At 42.7% G+C, this 21,277-nt stretch overlaps 1 protein-coding gene across 4 annotated transcripts in view; it reads left to right on the forward strand.

The window, feature by feature from the left end:
- Positions 1 to 21,277, forward strand: part of LOC142498675 (cytochrome P450 2G1-like) — a 127,379-nt gene that overhangs the window by 2,764 nt on the left and 103,338 nt on the right. The window lies entirely within an intron of this gene.

Consider the following 21,277-nt stretch of genomic DNA (forward strand, 5'->3'; position numbering starts at 1 on the left):
ACCACTATCCAATATTTACTGCTGGCTGAAAGTACCTGCTTCTCTCTTTCCACTTGCAGTGTATGTACTTGTAGACATGTATCCCCCTGGCTACTAATCTGCCCTGCCTAACACATAAGCCCTGGTACCAGTGCAGGCAGTGTTGGGGTTAAATCTATGCCCTGCTGTAGTAAGCAGCTTCCTTGAGTGATAGGGGCTGGCCTGTGGCCTAGGTGCCGCCCACCCGGGGATGAGACCTGAAGACCCGCCCCTGGTAACAGTGGGAGTGGCAGTTGGGAATTGACAGTTGGGAGTTGTCAGTCAGTTCTCCCCTTTCCCCTCAAGGGAGTGGGTCATTGTTCTTTCCTCTTCTGCATTTGAGTGGGAGCTGTTACCCCTTACTCCGCCAGGGAGTAGGGGAGCAATGGATAGACCTGGGGGTTGATTCCAGGGACCAGAGGAAATGCATTGTTGATTGTGTACGGCTGTACTCAAAAAAGACCAGTTGCTGTTTTTATAATCCTGCCTGTGACTGCAGTTTATCAGGGGGAGTGCAAGATGGTTTTCCTGCAGGAACTACACCCAGCTCTGCTGCGGCCTGCTGGAAATGGAGACGTTCCACCCAGAAAGAGCAGAGAATATCCTGAAAGCCAGTCCTGTCTTCCCCACTACTATAGAAAATCAGGGAAAGGAAACACCCTTTAACTTGCACTCAGTGTCTCAGTAGATATGATTATTAGAGTTAATACTTATTATTTTAATATAGAAATTTAAAAAAAGGGGGGTGGTATCATGAACATTTAGTCTAGATCATATACATACAATTAGAACAACAGACACAAACATATATACAAACACAAACTGGAAGGGGACCTAGTGAGCAACCCTTTAGGTAGGAAATCAGTCAATGTAATCGAAGCTCACATAAGTATAATATATGGAATACCCATTCCAGCACTAATTAAAAGACCTGTAATCAATTAGACAGGTGTCCAAGGCTAGCATTCATAGTATTGTGGTGCTACGTGTAGCATACAGGTGTGTATCAATTGAGAGATACACTTGCTTCTCACCACAAATAGATGAGACTTTTTAAGTAGTCAACAAGCCAAGTAGTAATAATATCTAACTACAATATTCAATGGCTTAAATCTGATCTACAGTGCAGCAATGAAAAACGGCCCACAAAATGTGATTGAATTGGCCCTGAGGCCAATGAGGGTCAGAGCCCGTATCAATTTATAGCCTCTTACACTAAACTAAATAAACTGCACAAGGTGAGTGATAATAATATAATATACGAGCACACAATAATAATGATAGTAAAAAAGCACAGGGTGGGGTGAGAATCACTAGGAGAATGAACGCTGCTGGCAGCTGCTAATGTTGCTTGCAGCTGAGAGACCATATTATGTTGTAACAGTCTAGGTGGTCAATTTCCTAATAGTAGCCTAAACCCACTTACTATATACTGTACAAATGCTATACACATTGTGCCATCGTCATGGCTCAAATAAACCGCAATAGTGTGAGAAGTAAAGCAGTGAATTGGGTATAACTACAAATTTAGCAAGTAATGTGATACAAATGGTCACAATATGTAGCACATTGCTACCTTTTCTGCTAAGTTCGGCGTTCAGAGACGCTCACCACTCACCACCCGGTCGGAGCTACGTCGTGACGTCATGACGCTTGGCCTCGTTAGTCCCGCCTCCCACCTGACGCACGTTTCGCGGCTATAGACAGACACTCAGCAATTCTTTAAGCCTCACAAGTACAGCACAGCGAGAGTACAAGTAACAGTGAAATCTCCCTTGGGGTGGGGGAATACCTGTTACATACTGATCAATGAGTGTAATATCAGTCGGTGTCCGTGTCCTTAAACTACTGCAGCACCTTATTAATATAAAAAAACCTCACACTTACATGTGCATCTACACACTAAAGTTGAGGGTGCAGCATTCCCCAGCAAAGTAACTTAAAAAGAGTAGAGAAAAACGGACATGGCATAATACATTTTAATAACAATAAGTAAATAAAAGTGGATGCACTCACAAACGACTATGTTAAAAAGGCATTGGTGAATTTCTTTCCAGCCTTGTGTTCCTCTGCTCCTGTCCAGCTCTCCCACGTCTGACCCTCTACCTTGTGGCTAATGGGTTGCTCCGTGGTATTTGACTATTTGAGCAGCTCCCGTGTGCCTCTGTGTCCCTGCTTCACAGTGGCTATCTCAGGCTTCACACAGCCTGGTTTGTGCCTTCCGATTCAGTGCCTAACAGGGTCTGGTTTGCGCAGCATCTCAGAGGTTGGTCAGGGGTTAGCTGATTCATCAGTTGCCGGTTTTTAGGAGTACGGTGGCTCACACTGGCAAAAATTAATCAAACGAATTTCGCAATTAGCTTCCTCAGTGAGGTAGCTAATTGCGAAACGCATTTGATATTACACTCTGTTCTGTGTTGTTTGTGTGTCTGTTTGTTTTCTCCCACATATATCTGCTTGGGATGGTAAACTGAGCCCATGCGCTGGAGGACTTCCCCTTTTCTTTACAAATTGCTTTGGAGGTGTTGGAATCACCTCCCGGGACTCTGGCAGCAGGACTTTTCAGACACTAGGACTACTGCATATTAATATATATTTTATTTGTATACATTGTATTATTGTGGATCTTGGTGGTTGATTGGCGCGACTTTCTCTATTTTTATACATCCTGATCAATGTTATCATTGCAAAAGCAGTGGAGTCTTAAATAAGAGACACTCTGATGTACAGCTACGGCCGCCTTTATCCTAGTGCGGCCGTAGCGGCGCAACTCTGATAACCGCGGGCAGATGCAGTTTTTTTTTTTCCGGAATATGTTGCGGTATTTTAGCGCTTGTAATATTAGCATTTTATTCGCGCTGTCTGCAGTACTGCAATACCGTCTGAAAACTCAGGGGGCGTTCGCGAGCTGTTGTCTTCAAAGTCTAATACTTTAGCAGTTCAACCTACGTCAGTACACAGTCTGCGTGTGCGCGCACAGTATTTGTAAATTTACATATTTATACATGCATGTGCAGTGCTGTATGTCTCATTTGAACACTTTTGAAACGCATAGGCGTGTACTGTAACAGTATCACATTTCGGCATATACAGCGCTCTCCCCTCGCTCGCCCCCGCACACACACAGGCTAATTTACTGCACTGCAGTATTTCAACTTCTTATCTTATCTACAGTTCAGTACACCTCTCCCACACATTCCTTTGAATGGTGTCTTTCTGGTTTCAATCACATTCCTGCTTGCTAGCTGATGATTACTGCGCATGCGTCTATAACTTCACCACTGCTGCTTGCTTGCGAAGTTCAAGAGTGAGTGACCAAAAAAAAAATATATTATTTTTTTTCTCGTCATTTTTTATTTTTATTTTCTCCACAAGCCTGCCTAAACCATCTTGATATTACGATATTCAATCTGTGCTGTAGCTTTTGACTGCGACACTGTGTTTGACTGCACATGGTTGATTAGTGTGCTTTTTATGTATTTGGGGGTGTGGGGTTCAAATTATTATGATGACCTGTCTGTTAAAAATATGTCATGTCTTTGAACTACAGTACAGCTAATCCTTCATGCATCTGTACCCTGTACCCCCCTCCCCCATACACACACACAAGGCTCGCTCAAGGATTTGAACCTCTTATCGACACCACTCTAGAACCATTCCGTTTCTAAAGCTTGTCATTGTCCTTTTAATCGTCCCTAGCCGAGCATCACCTCTCTGTGCCTGTGTGTAATTCTTAAAACCATTCATTAATTTTCCTATTGTTGGCTTTGAGTCACCTCTCTATAATAATCTTTGGGAAGGGAGCTAGCTGATGATTACTGCGCATGACTCACCCACCCACCACCCCACAACTCTTTGAGGCTTTTTATTTTATGGTAACGCTTGTGATAATCCCTTCTCGAATTTGATATGTAAATCTAATTTGCACAGCACTGTGAAATTGAGAGTTAAAAAATACATAATCTGATTCATGGTTTTGATGCAGTAAATTACCACTTTTTGTCATTCTTTCTTTTTCTTTGATGTAGGGGGGGGTCAATGATTATGATTATCATGAATGAAAAGAAATATTTATTTTATTTTATCAGTGAAAACAAAAAATAAAAAATATACAAATAATCATGAATAATACAAAATGCAGTCTTTTTTCAGTTCTTCTGTCAGTTGAAAATTGAGGGCTGGTGGATAATCATGAATAATGCACATTGATAATAATATTAATTAATAATATATAATATATAATAATATATATAATATTCTGTGTACATAACAAGAGACAGGGGGTGCCCAATGCTGCATCCAATTGACAAAACATATATAAAGTAAAATACTTCAATAATAATAATATAAAATACTTGGTTATTTAGTTAACCCTTTGGCCAAAGGCGTCATAAGCCTGCATACCAACGTCAAGGTATAACCAAAATGATGCAGGTCCTACACTACACTGTGAACCCTTCCTTTTACCTCTGTGAGAGGGGAAGAACCATAATGGGTCTTGTTCCTGCAGCAAGTGAAATGACCTTCCAAGTTAAAAGGGTGAAGGAGGAAGAGTGAGCTCTGGGGGGAGGTGCCACAGCCTCCAATTGACTGCTAGCAGTCAGACATAGGTTAACACAGATTCCCAGCAAGCTCAAACTCCCACACCCACCACAAAGTGAATATATATTTATGTCAACCAGAGAGCTACTGAGCGTGTTAAAAGGGTGAAGGAGGAGGAGTGAGCTCTGGGGGGAGGTGCCACAGCCTCCAATTGACTGTGTACAGTAGTTCATTGAGAGAGGGGAGGTTTTGGGTAAATCATGACTGCAGTTTAGATACATTTAACTGTACACATAGTTCACAAACTTTACACGTGATACCCCCCTCTCCCCCAGTCCATCCTTTTTTTTCTGAAAAGACAAGAAAAGAAAAAATTAGTGCAGTTATGTGCATACTGTATTATGGCATTGTGTAATATAGAGCTACTCCATATTGGACTAAAGTATGCAGTTAGTAGTGTCAAACTAGTCTATACTGGAACTACTGTATACTGTAACTTCTGTTAAATACTTTGCAACCAGATGGCTAGTGCTGCTCTCTCAGGAAAGAAAAAAATTGTGCAGTTAGGTGCATATTATGGCATTGTGTACTGTATAGCTACTCCATATTGGACTACAGTATGCAGTTAGTACTGTCAAACTAGTCTATACTGGAACTACTGTATACTGTAACTTCTGTTAAATACTTTGTAACCAGATGGCTAGTGCTGCTCTCTCAGGAAAGAAAAAGTCTGTGCCATACTTACCGGTATCATACTGTACTTGCTGTGCCTGTACTTACCATACTACAGTACAGTACTATACCATACTACCTTCCTGATGCTTGCCCATTACGCGCGATCACAATGGGCAACACAGTCGCAATATGGTCAATATATTTATTGCATCGTTCCACGGTGAGCACATCGTTCCAAAAACGTCATTATGCCTTGCGCCAACTCATCCTTTTTGGAGGGTTTCATGACTTTTTGGATATGGTCCTTCAGCTGATGGCAGACCATTTTGATAGTATTGAAGTCTGGCGATCTGTCATTGGAGGGGAAAAAATGGACAATTCGTTAAAGAGATACAGTACACAGTCAAAACAGTGGGAAAAAATGAGACACGGTTACATCTCTTACTCCGATTACGTCTTCACCCAGTTGATACCGCGCTCAAGAATATGTGCTGTTGACGTGGTGTGCTTCGGATCGTTGTCCTGGTAGAAACGGTGACCATCTGGGAACTCTCGTGTGATGTATTCCACAATCTCAGGCACAATTGGCTCTTGTATAAAGCTTTATTCATGATTCCTATAATAAGAAAAGAAAAGTGCTCAAAAAACTGCACACTAGTACAGTACAGTGCATAAGGCAAAAGCATGTGACTTATTTTACCTTCAAAGATGACAATGCATCCTGGTCCACGCCTAGAGATGGCACCCCACACATGTATCTTCACTGGGTGTTTTGGACGCGGCTTCATAGATTTGCAACCTTTTTTGTGGAATGCAAAGGTGGCAAATCTCTCCAGCGATACAGTAGACTCGTCAGTGAAGATACAAACAAAATTATCAATAGTGGCGCTCTAGAATAACCAAATAAAATACAACCTGCCTAAACCCCCAACATACTACATGTGATAAACAGTGTGATCAACAGTGTAATACAAAATATAAAAGTGATACCAATACAAACAAATATGGATGCCGCTATAACCCAGTGGAGGATCCTTCTCACGATCCCATGTAGATAGAAGTGGTGTAAGTCATCGGGAAGCGCAAGCCATGGAAAACAGAAAAAAAGTCTGATGGTGCAGTACACGTGATAATTCGTGAGTTAATATATTAATAAAGGTCTGTGTGCAAAATACTCACAAACATATAGTGAGTGCTGTTCACAAAAAGGTATCTTTAAATCTCAGCCCACCAAGGATGATTAACACCAGGAGCTTCTGGAGACCTTATATATAAAAAGAAACGGACATAGTGCAGACTGGAAGGACAATTTATAAAAGCAGGTAAGTGGTAAGGGATACACTCACATGGTAGTAGATTTAAAAAAGCATTTAGATCCTGCGATCTGGATCTCGGCAAACGAAGCGTGTGCTCTCTGCCTCCCCTGTATATCGGCGTGCGTGTCACCGGTGCGTCTCACCGGATCCGGAAACCGGAACTGACGTCATCAGCCTGCAGGGGCTCCACTCGCTTAGGAATCTCTCTGGTCTGGTCTGGTCAGCGTCACTCTACGCGTTTCTCCGCATTCGGTTTCTTCAGGAGTGATTTGCTGACTGGTTCTAGTGGACTTATATACGCTGTGCTACAGACCCATTGGTTTATACTAATTAGATAATCGGGTGCTGGCTATAACATAGGTATATCAATTAAGAGATAATACGTATAATTAAATTCATAGTCACACATCAAGACATATGTGTGACTCCAAAAATGCAGAAGTTTATTAATACATGCAACAATATTAAAAAATATATATATATAATAAAAATATATATATAATAAAAAACGTTTAATAAACACAACAAGAAATATACTAATACATTTGACTGACTAATTGTTCATCAAGATTGCTGAGGTACAAGAGGCATTCTAATAGGGAGATATAAAAGCAAAATTAGAATGGATTACATGACAGGATTACAAAAAAGGTTTAATGTCAAAATCAAGATTCAATCCTAATGGGGCAATGGTTTTCAATTCATACATCCAAAAGGATTCTCTTTTTATCAAAGATAAGTCTCTATTACCCCCTCTCCAGTGAGGCATCACCTGTTCTATAGCCTTAAAAGTAAAACTGGCGGGGTTAGAATTATGGGCTATTAAAAAATGATTGGAAACACTGTGAGTTGTGAGTTTCCTTTTTATATTACTGAGATGCTCTAATATGCGTGTTCTAAGCGGGCGAGTGGTCTTCCCAATATATTGTAGACCACATTCGCATTCTGCCAGGTAAATTACAAAGGTTGATCGACAGTTTAGGTGTTGTTTTATATTATACATTTTACCTGTTATATTTGATTTAAAACTTTGAACCACCTTAGAACTATGCTGACATGCAGTGCACATTTTACACTCATAAAAGCCTTTAGGGGGATCTAACCACGTTGGGCATCTCTTTGCAGTGTTTTTTAGAGCGCTTGGGGATAGATAGCTTTTGATGTTTCTTGCTCTTTTGTAAACCATCTTTACTCTATCGGGTAGATACTCCCCCAGAATAGGGTCGTTTTTTAAAACTGACCAATGTGCATTCAAAATAGTGTTAATTTTGCCAGCATCTTTATTATACTGCGTAATAAAGGGTACTTGTAGAGTATCGTTCTCAATATGTTTCTTAGGGGTTGGGATAAGCATAGATTCCCTGGTAGTATCATTAGCTTTAGCCAATGCTTGTCTAACAACTTCTTCTTTGTAATGTCTCTCTGCGAACTTCCTAGAAAGTACTTCTGATTGTTCTTCAAATATGTGGTTATCAGTACAGTTACGTTTTAACCTACGGTACTGTCCATACGGGATATTAGTTATCCACTTATTAAGGTGGCAACTAGATTGTAGTATGTAGTTGTTGGCATCTACATTTTTAAAATAATTTTTGGTTTTAATTAACCCGCCTTCTGAATATATAGTGAGATCTAGGAAGTTGACAGTAGAGCTGCTAATAGTGGATGTGAACTTCAAATTTAGTTCATTCATATCCAGATATTCCAAAAACATATTTAGATCTCCCAGGGTGCCTTTCCAGACGAATATAATGTCGTCTATATATCTCCGCCATGTGACCAAATTCGCGTCCAGTCCAGGCCAAGACCATATATATTGGTCCTCCCACATGGCCATCAAAAGATTAGCATAACTGGGCGCGAATTTGGTCCCCATGGCGGTCCCACAGAGTTGCAGATAATAGACATCACTGAACCAAAAGAAATTTTTACTCAAAATGAACTTTATACACTCCACAAGAAAGTCAATTTGTATTTCAGGGAATTTGTCTTCTTTTTCTAAAAAGTGTCTAACGGCTCTGCAACCATCATCATGTCTTATTGATGTGTATAGAGCCGTGACATCTGTGGTGACTAAGATGTAGGTGTCCTGCCACTGGATCTCTCTCAACATAAGGATGACGTCACTTGTGTCTTTCAGATAGGATTTTTGTTTTTTAACAATTCCCTGTAGGTAACTGTCTACGAACTCAGATAGATTGGCCGTTAATGACCCAATCCCAGAAATTATTGGGCGTCCTGGGGGATGTGTAAGATCTTTATGTATCTTTGGTAAGAAATAGAAGACGGGGAATATTGGATCCTCCACATTTAGGAATTGAAATTCATGTTCTTCCAATACTCCCCGTCTTCTTCCATCCTCCAGGAGAGTCTGTAATTCTTTTTTATACAAGGTGGAGGGGTTGGATGATAATTTAAGGTAAGTTTTTGTATCACCCAGAATGTTTTTAGCTTCAGACATATAATAGTCATGATCCATGATCACCACCCCTCCCCCCTTGTCTGCTGGCTTAATCACAATTTTTGTATCCTCTGAGAGTTCATCCAGTGCTAATTTTTCTTCTTTTGTTAAATTGGTATGACACCGTGTTTTATTACTACATAAGGTTTCTAAGTCCTTTGTAATTAACTGAAAGAAAACTTCCAGGTGATTACCCTTCGCAAATTTTGGGAAAAAGCTGGATTTGGGCTTGAATTTAGAATGAACACATTCCCTATTGGTTGACTCTGGCATCGATTGTTTGTCAATATCATTAGTATTAACATCTATCCAATTTTTAGTTACAGCATCTTTATTTAGAAAAAAACGTTTAAGGGTCAATGACCTAATAAATTTGTGAGCATCTACATAGAGACCAAACTTGCTTGGTCCCGTAGTTGGGGCAAAAGTCAGACCCTTACTTATCACTCTTTTTTGGCACTCAGTAAGAGTTTTTTTACTTATATTAAAAATATTTTTAGAGACTATCTTAGTTTTCTTGTTTTTGTGCATTCTGCCCCCTCGTCTCCCTCTGACATGCGTCTTTTGTTTTTTGGTTTTGAGGAGGTGGTTGGGGTTTCTAAGGGGTGAAATGGGTTCCTGGTTTCCCATGAACTCATACACCCCTTTTGTTCCGCAGTATAATAAAGATGCTGGCAAAATTAACACTATTTTGAATGCACATTGGTCAGTTTTAAAAAACGACCCTATTCTGGGGGAGTATCTACCCGATAGAGTAAAGATGGTTTACAAAAGAGCAAGAAACATCAAAAGCTATCTATCCCCAAGCGCTCTAAAAAACACTGCAAAGAGATGCCCAACGTGGTTAGATCCCCCTAAAGGCTTTTATGAGTGTAAAATGTGCACTGCATGTCAGCATAGTTCTAAGGTGGTTCAAAGTTTTAAATCAAATATAACAGGTAAAATGTATAATATAAAACAACACCTAAACTGTCGATCAACCTTTGTAATTTACCTGGCAGAATGCGAATGTGGTCTACAATATATTGGGAAGACCACTCGCCCGCTTAGAACACGCATATTAGAGCATCTCAGTAATATAAAAAGGAAACTCACAACTCACAGTGTTTCCAATCATTTTTTAATAGCCCATAATTCTAACCCCGCCAGTTTTACTTTTAAGGCTATAGAACAGGTGATGCCTCACTGGAGAGGGGGTAATAGAGACTTATCTTTGATAAAAAGAGAATCCTTTTGGATGTATGAATTGAAAACCATTGCCCCATTAGGATTGAATCTTGATTTTGACATTAAACCTTTTTTGTAATCCTGTCATGTAATCCATTCTAATTTTGCTTTTATATCTCCCTATTAGAATGCCTCTTGTACCTCAGCAATCTTGATGAACAATTAGTCAGTCAAATGTATTAGTATATTTCTTGTTGTGTTTATTAAACGTTTTTTATTATATATATATTTTTATTATATATATATATTTTTTAATATTGTTGCATGTATTAATAAACTTCTGCATTTTTGGAGTCACACATATGTCTTGATGTGTGACTATGAATTTAATTATACGTATTATCTCTTAATTGATATACCTATGTTATAGCCAGCACCCGATTATCTAATTAGTATAAACCAATGGGTCTGTAGCACAGCGTATATAAGTCCACTAGAACCAGTCAGCAAATCACTCCTGAAGAAACCGAATGCGGAGAAACGCGTAGAGTGACGCTGACCAGACCAGACCAGAGAGATTCCTAAGCGAGTGGAGCCCCTGCAGGCTGATGACGTCAGTTCCGGTTTCCGGATCCGGTGAGACGCACCGGTGACACGCACGCCGATATACAGGGGAGGCAGAGAGCACACGCTTCGTTTGCCGAGATCCAGATCGCAGGATCTAAATGCTTTTTTAAATCTACTACCATGTGAGTGTATCCCTTACCACTTACCTGCTTTTATAAATTGTCCTTCCAGTCTGCACTATGTCCGTTTCTTTTTATATATAAGGTCTCCAGAAGCTCCTGGTGTTAATCATCCTTGGTGGGCTGAGATTTAAAGATACCTTTTTGTGAACAGCACTCACTATATGTTTGTGAGTATTTTGCACACAGACCTTTATTAATATATTAACTCACGAATTATCACGTGTACTGCACCATCAGACTTTTTTTCTGTTTTCCATGGCTTGCGCTTCCCGATGACTTACACCACTTCGTCAGTGAAGATGCAATCCTGGAAAGTTTCTCCACTGTCGATCCATGCCTGGGACTGGACCACTCTCTTGATCTTGTTAACGTCCCCTATCATAGGGTACACTCTGTAATGACAAGGAATAATTTTATAGGTACAGTACAGTTTCTTAAACAACACTTTAACCTCTTATACTGTCCAGTGCTAACCTCACACGTCCATATTTCCATCCAATTCTGCGTCTCATCTTATTTATGCTGGTCCCGGATACAGTGAGATTGTGATTTTGCTGCAGAGTGTATTTGACCCTTAAGGCACTCTTCTCATCATTCTCTTCACTTATTTTGTTGACCATAAGAGTTGTCTCCCTACAGTGTACAGAAAAACAACAATCCGGAAAGTTACAGTGCAGTAGACCACAAGTACAGCACATTATTTACCATAAAAATAGTATAAAAGTAGATATATCTATACTACAGACATACCCCGGTTTAAGGACACTCACTTTAAGTACACTCGCGAGTAAGTACATATCGCCCAAAAGGCAAACAGCAGCTCGCGCATGCGCCTGTCAGCATGTCCTGAACAGCAATACCTGCTCCCTACCTGTACCGAAGCTGTGCACAAGCGGGGAGACTATAGAGCCCGTTACAAATGCATTATTTACATCAGTTATGCACGTATATGGCGATTGCAGTACAGTACATGCATCGATAAGTGGGAAAAAGGAAGTGTTTCCCTTTACCCTTGCAGAGCTGACGTCTCACCCCCGTACAGTGGATCTGCTCGCTGAGCTACACGAGCTCCACCAGACGGCTTGGAAGCGCGAGCGGTCCCACCAAGCACCAATACCTGCAACGGAGCCTGGTTGCTGTAAAGGGAAATCCCCTTGGGAGCGATGTACTGCTGGATGAGGGGTTTTGGACATTAGTCCTGCTCCTGAACCAACGTAGCGCCCCCGCTGAGAGAAGCAAGCTCCAGACTCTTCTGACAACAGTTGCTGAGTGGTAACTTGTGTGAAACACACTAAATGCACCTATACCACTGTTTTGATGTACGCAGATTTATTACCCTGTAATTACTCATATATAGCATTACTTGCTTCACAATTTGGCGTTGTGCGCTGTTTCTTTTGTTTCCATTTCCTAGAGTGTGGGGGGTGCTGAGCCACCCCCTGTGTTTATAGCAGCAGACGCCTCTACCAATACACGGTTATGTGATATAATTTCTTCATTTATACACCCTCACTGTGGTTATTGTGATTTATTTCTTGTTCACTTATTTATGTGGTTTAGTCACTGCACTTTATTTATATTCCATATTTTGGGTTAGATAGTAGCGCACAGTATTTTCTCTGGTTTTTCCCTTTAAGTATATTTTCGCTTTACATACATGCTCCGGTCCCATTGCGTACGCTAATGCGGGGTATGCCTGTATATAGTTCTATTAATATGCAGCAATATAAACAATAATAGATATACTGTATTATATACTGTAGTTATATAAATATATATATAAATATATACAGAAATAACTATAAAATTAGATAGATCTATACTATATAGTTCTATTAATATGCAGCAATATAAACAATAATAGATATACTGTATTATATACTGTAGTTATATAAATATACCGAAATAACTATAAAATTAGATAGATCTATACTATATAGTTCTATTAATATGCAGCAATATAAACAATAATAGATATACTGTATTATATACTGTAGTTATATAAATATACCGAAATAACTATAAAATTAGATAGATCTACAGTATACTGCAGGTATATAGTTCTATTAATATGCAGCAATATATACTATAATATATATACTGTATTATATACTGTAGTTATATAAATATACCAAAATAACTATAAAATTAGATAGATCTATACTATATAGTTCTATTAATATGCAGCAATAAAAACAATAATAGATATATTGTATTATATACTGTAGTTATATAAATATACTGAAATAACTATAAAATTAGATAGATCTACAGCAGCGTTTCCCAAATGGTGGGTCGCGACCCGGCACCGGGCCACGGAAGCAAAATTGCCGGGTCGCAGCGAGGCTGGCCGCGCGGTGTGTCCCCCCCCTCATTGCGGCGGCCCGAGGTGAGGTGCGGGACAGTGCTGAAGTGGTGCAAGCTGCTATCGCTGGGGTGTCAATGGTGATTCGCTGACTCGGGCTCCTACTGCAGCCCCTCATCATGATGTTGCCACCCATGACATGCTGCGCCCCCCACAGGACACGATGCCCGGCAGGAAGGTAGGAAGTGGTAGCGGGGGCACACCTGTGCCTCCGTTCCTGGCGCTCCTGTCCTGGCACCTCCTTCCTCTCGGTCCCTTCTCCTCAGTCCCCTTGGTGCGGGTGCGGGAGATGCGTGTGGGAGATAGGCGCGGGGGTGGGCAGTGGTGGCTGTGCAATCGCTGGCGGGCAGAGGGTGCAGGGGGAGGCGGGGAGCCACCGGCTCGGATCGCAGGCCTTTCCTTTCTCCCCCGCCCCCCCTCTCAAGTCACGCACATCCGTCGCTGCCTCTGTAATACAATGTTTGTGTGTGTGTGTATAGAGGAGTGTGTGTGAGTGTGTGTATCAGTGTGTGTGTGTATAGGGGAGTGTGTGTGTGTGTGTGTGTATAGGGGAGTGTGTGTGTATCAGTGTGTGTGTGTGTGTGTATAGGGGAGTGTGTGTGTGTGTATAGCGGAGTGTGTGTGTGTATGTGTGTATGTGTGTGTGTGTGTGTGTATCAGTTGATGTGTGTGTGTGTGTGTATATCAGTGTATGTGTGTGTGTGTGTATAGGGGAGAGAGAGTGTGTGTGTGTGTGTATCTGTGTGTATCTTTGTGTGTCTGTGTGTATCAGTGTGTATCAGTGGGTGGGTGTATAGGGGAGAGTGTGAGTGTGTGTGTATCAGTGGCTGTGTGTTTGTGTGTGTGTGTGTGTGTGTGTGTATGTATCTGTGTGTGTGTGTGTGTGTGAGTGTATCTGTGTGTGTGTGTGTGTGTGTGTATATATGTATCTGTGTGTGTGTGTGTGTGTGTGTGTATGTATGTATCTGTGTGTGTGTGTGTGTGTGTGTGTGTATCTGTGTGTGTGTGTGTGTGTGTGTGTGTGTGTGTGTGTGTGTGTGTGTGTGTGTGTGTGTGTGTGTGTGTGTGTGTGTGTGTGTATCTCTGTGTGTATGTATCTGTGTGTGTGTGTGTGTGTGTATGTATGTATGTATCTGTGTGTGTGTGTGTGTGTGTGTGTGTATGTATCTGTGTGTGTATGTATCGGTGTGTGTGTGTATGTATGTATCTGTGTGTGTGTGTGTGTGTGTGTGTGTGTATGTATGTATGTGTGTATGTATGTGTGTGTATGTGGGTGTGTGTATGTATCTGTGTGTGTGTATCAGCCACAGCTACTGTGTGTATCAGTGGCTGTGTGTGTCTGTGCAGGCCAGCAGTGGCTGTGTCTGTGTTGGTCTGTCTATGTGTGTCTGTAGGTCAGTGACTGTGTGGGTGTCTGTGCGTGGTCAGTGTCTGTGTGAGTGTCTGTAGGTCAGTGACTGTGTGCGTCCGTGTAGGTCAGAGAGAGAATGGGGGAGGGAGAGAGAGAGAATAGAGGGGATTGGGAGAATATATGAAATCTGTATGGACATTCATAACTGTTTTATTTTACCTATAGGCGATAAATTTTTTAGTGGGTCACGAAGGAGAAGTTAAAAAATAACCGGGTCACGAAAAAAAAGTTTGGGAAACGCTGATCTACAGTATACTATATAGTTCTATTAATATGCAGCAATATAAACAATAATATATATATATATATATATATATATATATATATATATATATATATATATATATATATATACTGTATTATATACTGTAGTTATATAAATATTCCGAAATAACTATAAAATTAGATAGATCTATACTATATAGTTATATTAATATGCATCAATATAAACAATAATAGATATACTGTATTATATAGATATATAAATATACTTACGCGTTAGTTACCGTTGGTGTCCTCGTGCGTTGTTTGATTTTTCCGTGTGCATGATAGCACATGGTGGTTGATGGCACAACGAGGCCAGAAGCAGCTAACCAACGTTGGATATCTGGAATTCGTTGTCCGCTCGTGTACATCTCCTTAATTCTCATGCTGAGACACTTTGAAATCTTTTTAACAGGCATTGCTGCGAGTAGAAAGAAAGACAAACACAAGAATGTATATTCGATGTTTAGTCGATGTGTATTCAATGTGCAGTGAATCCACAAAATGGATGGTGTATTTATACGTTAATGACTCACATTAGAGTACGTCCACTTTTAACACCTGTATCTCGTCGCCATGCATAAAAGGTTACACACTTTGCATAGCCCACCACTCGATGATCTGTATCTGAACTTGCCCTTGTCCAGATACTGCACTGTGCCATCTGCTTCCATGAATCAACCCCGATTCTACGGATGCAGGAACCCACTCGCCTCTGTCGTGGCTATGACACAGAAAAAGCAAAAGGTGGCAGCCGTTTCCAAGCCAAGGCCAAAGCGACAGGCTAAGGCTAATAAAGAAAACCTTCTGCTGACCCCAAAGGCTAAGGGTTTTAATACACATAAGCCTTATTATGTCAAGAAGAAATTCGGTGATGTACACTCAAGGCAAAACAAAAGGCAGCCAACCCATCGAACCCGCAGGCCACTTCCTCACATACGCTTCGACGTCTCTGCCGCTGCTCTCCCAGAAATCTACAGACCATCTTCTCCACTACTCGTCCACGACGCTGCCGCTGCTCTCCCAGAAACCCACAGCCCATCTTCTCCACTACTCGTCCACGACGCTGCCGCTGGTCTCCCGGAAATCCACGTGTCACTTTCTCCATTACGCTTAGACAACTCTGCCGCTTCTCGCCCGGAAATCCACAGGTCACTTTCTCCATCCCTTTTCGATGACGCTGCCGCTTCTCTCCCAGAAATCCACAGGTCACCTCCTCCATCCTTCTTCGACGACGCTGCCGCTTCTCTCCGGAACCCCCATCTCATCCTCCGTAGCACCCATCCACCCAGATGTCCACAGCACCCCATGCACAAGACTGCATGCTGAATGGGTTAAGTGTCGATATCCCCAGGAACTCTACTATGCTGGTAAAGATAGATCTTCTTTTAGAGACAATGCTAAATATGGATCAACGGATGGAGAAGATGGATCAACGGATGGAGAAGATGGATCGACGGATAGAGAAGATAGTGACTGACATAGCGGGGATACATAATTTGCTCTGTGTTTATGCCCCTGTATCCCCGACGCCGGAGCAGGAGGGTGGCATGGATGTGATGAATGTGACCTTCGACCGCCTTCCAACACCAAGCGCACCCTCTCCACCAGAAGAATTTGTGTACATGTATGCCGTTGAGGAGGAGGATAACATCACAACCCCGTCAAGATCATGCCAGGAGACAACACGGTGACCAAGATAGGAGGAAAGCTTCCTCCGAGACAACCTACCCTCGCCCGATGCCACAAGCACACCCGCTCCCAGAAGCACACCCGTTCCCAGAATCTAACCTACATACGCTTGCATCGATACGGTAGCGACATCATCCTGCGTGAGCTGCCACCGGCTCTCAGGGAGAAGTATAGGGTGATGAGTGCAGGTTTACCCAAGAAGTATGCCATGTTCATTTTTAAGCACCACGTATCCTACTTGGTGTACTGCGGGTGGGCCAAAAATGTAAACTACGAAGGAAATCGTGAAAAAAAGGGAGCTTCCTGAAAATTTAAGAAGGACTATTGTGGAGGAATTGCGGCGCTATTTTTCAATTTCAGATCCCTTAATGAAAATTGTTACAGACTCAATTAATGGCATTTTGCGCCATACAAGGCATCGGCCCTTGAAGGACAATCTGGTGGGGATGGAACTTGCATGACTGTTCAACTGTTGTATATTTTTTGACTTGTTGCTTGTTTTAACTTGTATTAATAAATAAATGTTTTTACTTACACAAGACCTGCACAATTCCAGTCCTCGAGGGCCGCAAACAGGCCCGGTTTTCAGGATAAAACCGGGCCTGTTTGCGGCCCTCGTGGACTGGGGTTGTGCAGGCCTGACTGACTGTACTGTACACCATCCTACTGTACATGTTTTGACTTTCTGTACTGTAATAAAGGAGATGTTGCGTGTTTTAAATGTTATGAATAAAGATTTTTTTTTTTAAGTGAAACTTCCTTAGTGGCTTCCTCATTCAAAACTAATAAACTTCCTCATTCAAACTGGGGCAAAAAAGAATTGTGGAGACAGAAATTAAACGGATGTGACGTCAGTGCTGGCAGTTGAGGCCGGGCTGTGTTCTGGCTCAGCCCGACCCCAACACTGACATCACACCCGCTCCACAAATCAGATGCGGCGGCGGCAGCGATAGCGCCGCTCCTAATGGCCCCCGCTCCCCCTACACGGCCGCAGACATATGCGGCGGCGGCGGCGATAGCCGCCGGCGCCGCTCCTAACGCTACTATACGTCCCAGTGACGTCAGTCTCTCCTCCCTAACTACGCTTCCCCTTCCAAGTGTCCCGCTGACTGAGCGCCGCCGGGGCCGGAGGAGGAGAGCCGCCATTCCCCCCACACGTCCACACAGACATGGGAGGTTGAGGCGCATGCGCATATTTGACCGCCGGGTCCCGCAGGCCAGGAAGCTATCTGCATCCGTTGATGCGAGGCAGCGCATGCGCAGAGTCACCCACCCCTCGTAGCAGCGTCGGAGGCTGAAGCGGAAGCGGCGCCGAGAGTGGAGATGCAGCTGTCCCATCCCTCCCCGATCCACGCGATTGAACGAGGACAGCACAGCACGGGGGGGTGCTCGCCTCTCACTGCTCCGGTAACGCGGGAAGCGGGGGTTTGAGTGCGCCGCTTCCAACGCAGCACTGCCGAGGGGGGGCTCTCAATCAGGGTATCTGCCCCTCACATACGCCGGGCCCGGTGCGGCCGCGTCTCCCTGGGGGTGGGGGTGCGGGGGAGGAGAGACTCAGACAGAGCCGCCGCGGGTCCGCAGCTCTGCCTGCGTTTTTGGGGGGGGGGGGAGGAGAGTCTCAGACAGAGCCGCCGCGGGTCCGCAGCTCTGCCTGCGTTTTTGGAGGGGGGGGAGGAGAGTCTCAGACAGAGCCGCCGCGGGTCCGCAGCTCTGCCTGGGGTGGGGGGAGTCAGGAGGGAGGGGGCAGGACACAGAAAGAGAGAGACACAGATACACTGACACACATACACACACTGACTGACACACACACACACACACACATACACACTGACTGACTGACTGACTGACCACACACACACACACACACACACACACACACACACACACACACACACACACACACACACACACACACACACACACACACACACACACACACACACACACACACACTGACTGACACACACACACACACACACACACACACACACACACACTGACTGACACACACACACTGACTAACACACACACACTGACTGATACACACACACACACACACACACACACACTGACTGACACACACACACACACACTGACTGACACACATACACACGCACACTGACTGACACATACACACGCACACTGACTGACACACACACACGCACACTGACTGACACACATACACTCACTGACCGACAGAGAGAGAGCGAGACATACAATGACACACACAAACACACATTGACTGACACACACACACATTGACTGACACACACACATACACACACACATTGACTGACACACACACACACATTGACTGACACACACACTGACTGACACACTGACTGACACACATGCACACACTGACTGACACACATGCACACACTGACTGACACACATGCACACACTGACTGACACACATGCACACACTGACTGACACACATGCACACACTGACTGACACACATGCACACACTGACTGACACACATGCACACACTGACTGACACCCATGCACACACTGACTGACACACATGCACACACTGACTGACACACATGCACACACTGACTGACACACATGCACACACTGACTGACACACATGCACACACTGACTGACACACATGCACACACTGACTGACACACATGCACACACTGACTGACACACATGCACACACTGACTGACACACATGCACAAACTGACTGACACACATGCACACACTGACCGACACACATGCACACACTGACCGACACACATGCACACACTGACCGACACACAGACACAAACAAACACACATACATACTCTCTGACCGACACACATACATACTCACTGACTGACACATACACTGACTGACACATGTGTGCCGAGCACGCGCGTTATAAGTCAATTTCTGTGACAAAAGTCAAAGAAGTTTCACTTACTATGCGCGTGCACAGCACACACAGCTTTTTTTTTACTAACACTATACTGTTGTTCTGTACATGTTTTGACTTTCTGTACTTTAATAAAGGAGATGTTGCATGTTTTAACTTGTATTAATAAAGAAATGTTTTTACTAACAACATACTGTTGTTCTGTACATGTTTTGACTTTCTGTACTTTAATAAAGGAGATGTTGCGTGTTTTAACATGTATTAATAAAGAAATGTTTTTACTTACACAAGACCTGCACAATTCCAATCCTCAAGGGCCGCAAACAGGCCCAGTTTTCAGTATAAAACCGGGCCTGTTTGCGGCCCTCGAGGACTGGAGTTGTGCAGGCCTGACTGACTGTTCTGTACACCATCCTACTGTAAATGTTTTCACTAGCAGTAAACCATACACCTGTTAATGTTTTGAATTGCTGTACACTTTAAATGTTTTTAAATTGTATTTGTAAATAAATGTTTTTGTTCTTACTCCACCAATAAAAGAAAATGTTGATTTGTTTTAAATTGTCCCATTGTCTCCTTTTATACTGTAACAAAATACAGTGTTTCTAGAACATACAGTACTGTCCAGGCATACTGTACAGTACTGTACTGTATACTGTAGGCATGCTCAGTACTGTACATCACAAGAGTATTAAAACAATACATGCTGTATGGGTATAGAATACACATATGTACTGGAATACATGTAGAATAAATGCATACTTTTTATTTTTCGGGTTAATTATACAGTATATATAAAAAAGTATTGTATACTGTTTCAGGTTTTCTATGAAGCTCTCAGTTACAGAATTCTATCCTAATCAGTAACAACGGCCACTAAACTGTAGACTCCGTTACGTGTTTTTTTAAATCCGATTCAGCAATATGCAGGCATTGTTACACAAAACGATATTATCCATCAAAATCCCTCCATTTGCCGTTTTCCGCATGAGATGACAACGTTTTCTTTTCTGAGGAAAAACAAAAGTACAAGTTTTACTGTAACAGTCAGTCAGTCCCCTAAAGAAGTTCCCACAGTCAGTCCCACCAATAATTTTCTCGGGGGGCATCTCCTGTTCACATGCGCATGCGCCTACTTTCGATGTGATGACATGCATATGCGTTTCAAGAAGGTTCCAATGCTCATGCGCCTAGCTTTCCACCAATTGTTCAGTATCTACTGTAGAAGCTGCTCTGCCAATAATATTGCTTACAGGAGATATTGCTTACAGGAGAATCGCTTCACTGTGCATTGAATTGATATTTCAAAAACAGAATAAAATACGGCAACATTAATCACCATAGACTTTGCCAATCAGCTGGCGCCGATCCACTGCCAGTCCCGTATTCTTGATTATACACGTAGTTGACAGGTGACACCGGGACTACTACACCTGTAGTCAGCTGATGAGGCTGGAAATCGCTTAGGTACATGCAAGCTTGCTGGAATTTGTTCGCGAAAGCCGGCTCAGGCGGCAGGTATCCAGATGGGGACAGACAGCAAGGGTTGCCGGTCACCAGGTTTTCACTGACGGTCAGACTGTTATTGGATGCTGGCGCTGGCGCAGTCACTGGCGCATTGCTTGCCAGCGACTGACGTTTCTTAGTGGGTTTTAACATGACCTTTCACCTGTTGAAATCTCCATGATCATAGATACGAGAAAAATCTGGTGATACACACCAATACCCTCCAATAACACTGGGATCAATAC

This window comes from Ascaphus truei, chromosome 7, assembly GCF_040206685.1.
Source record: "Ascaphus truei isolate aAscTru1 chromosome 7, aAscTru1.hap1, whole genome shotgun sequence".
Taxonomy (NCBI): Eukaryota; Metazoa; Chordata; class Amphibia; order Anura; family Ascaphidae; genus Ascaphus; species Ascaphus truei.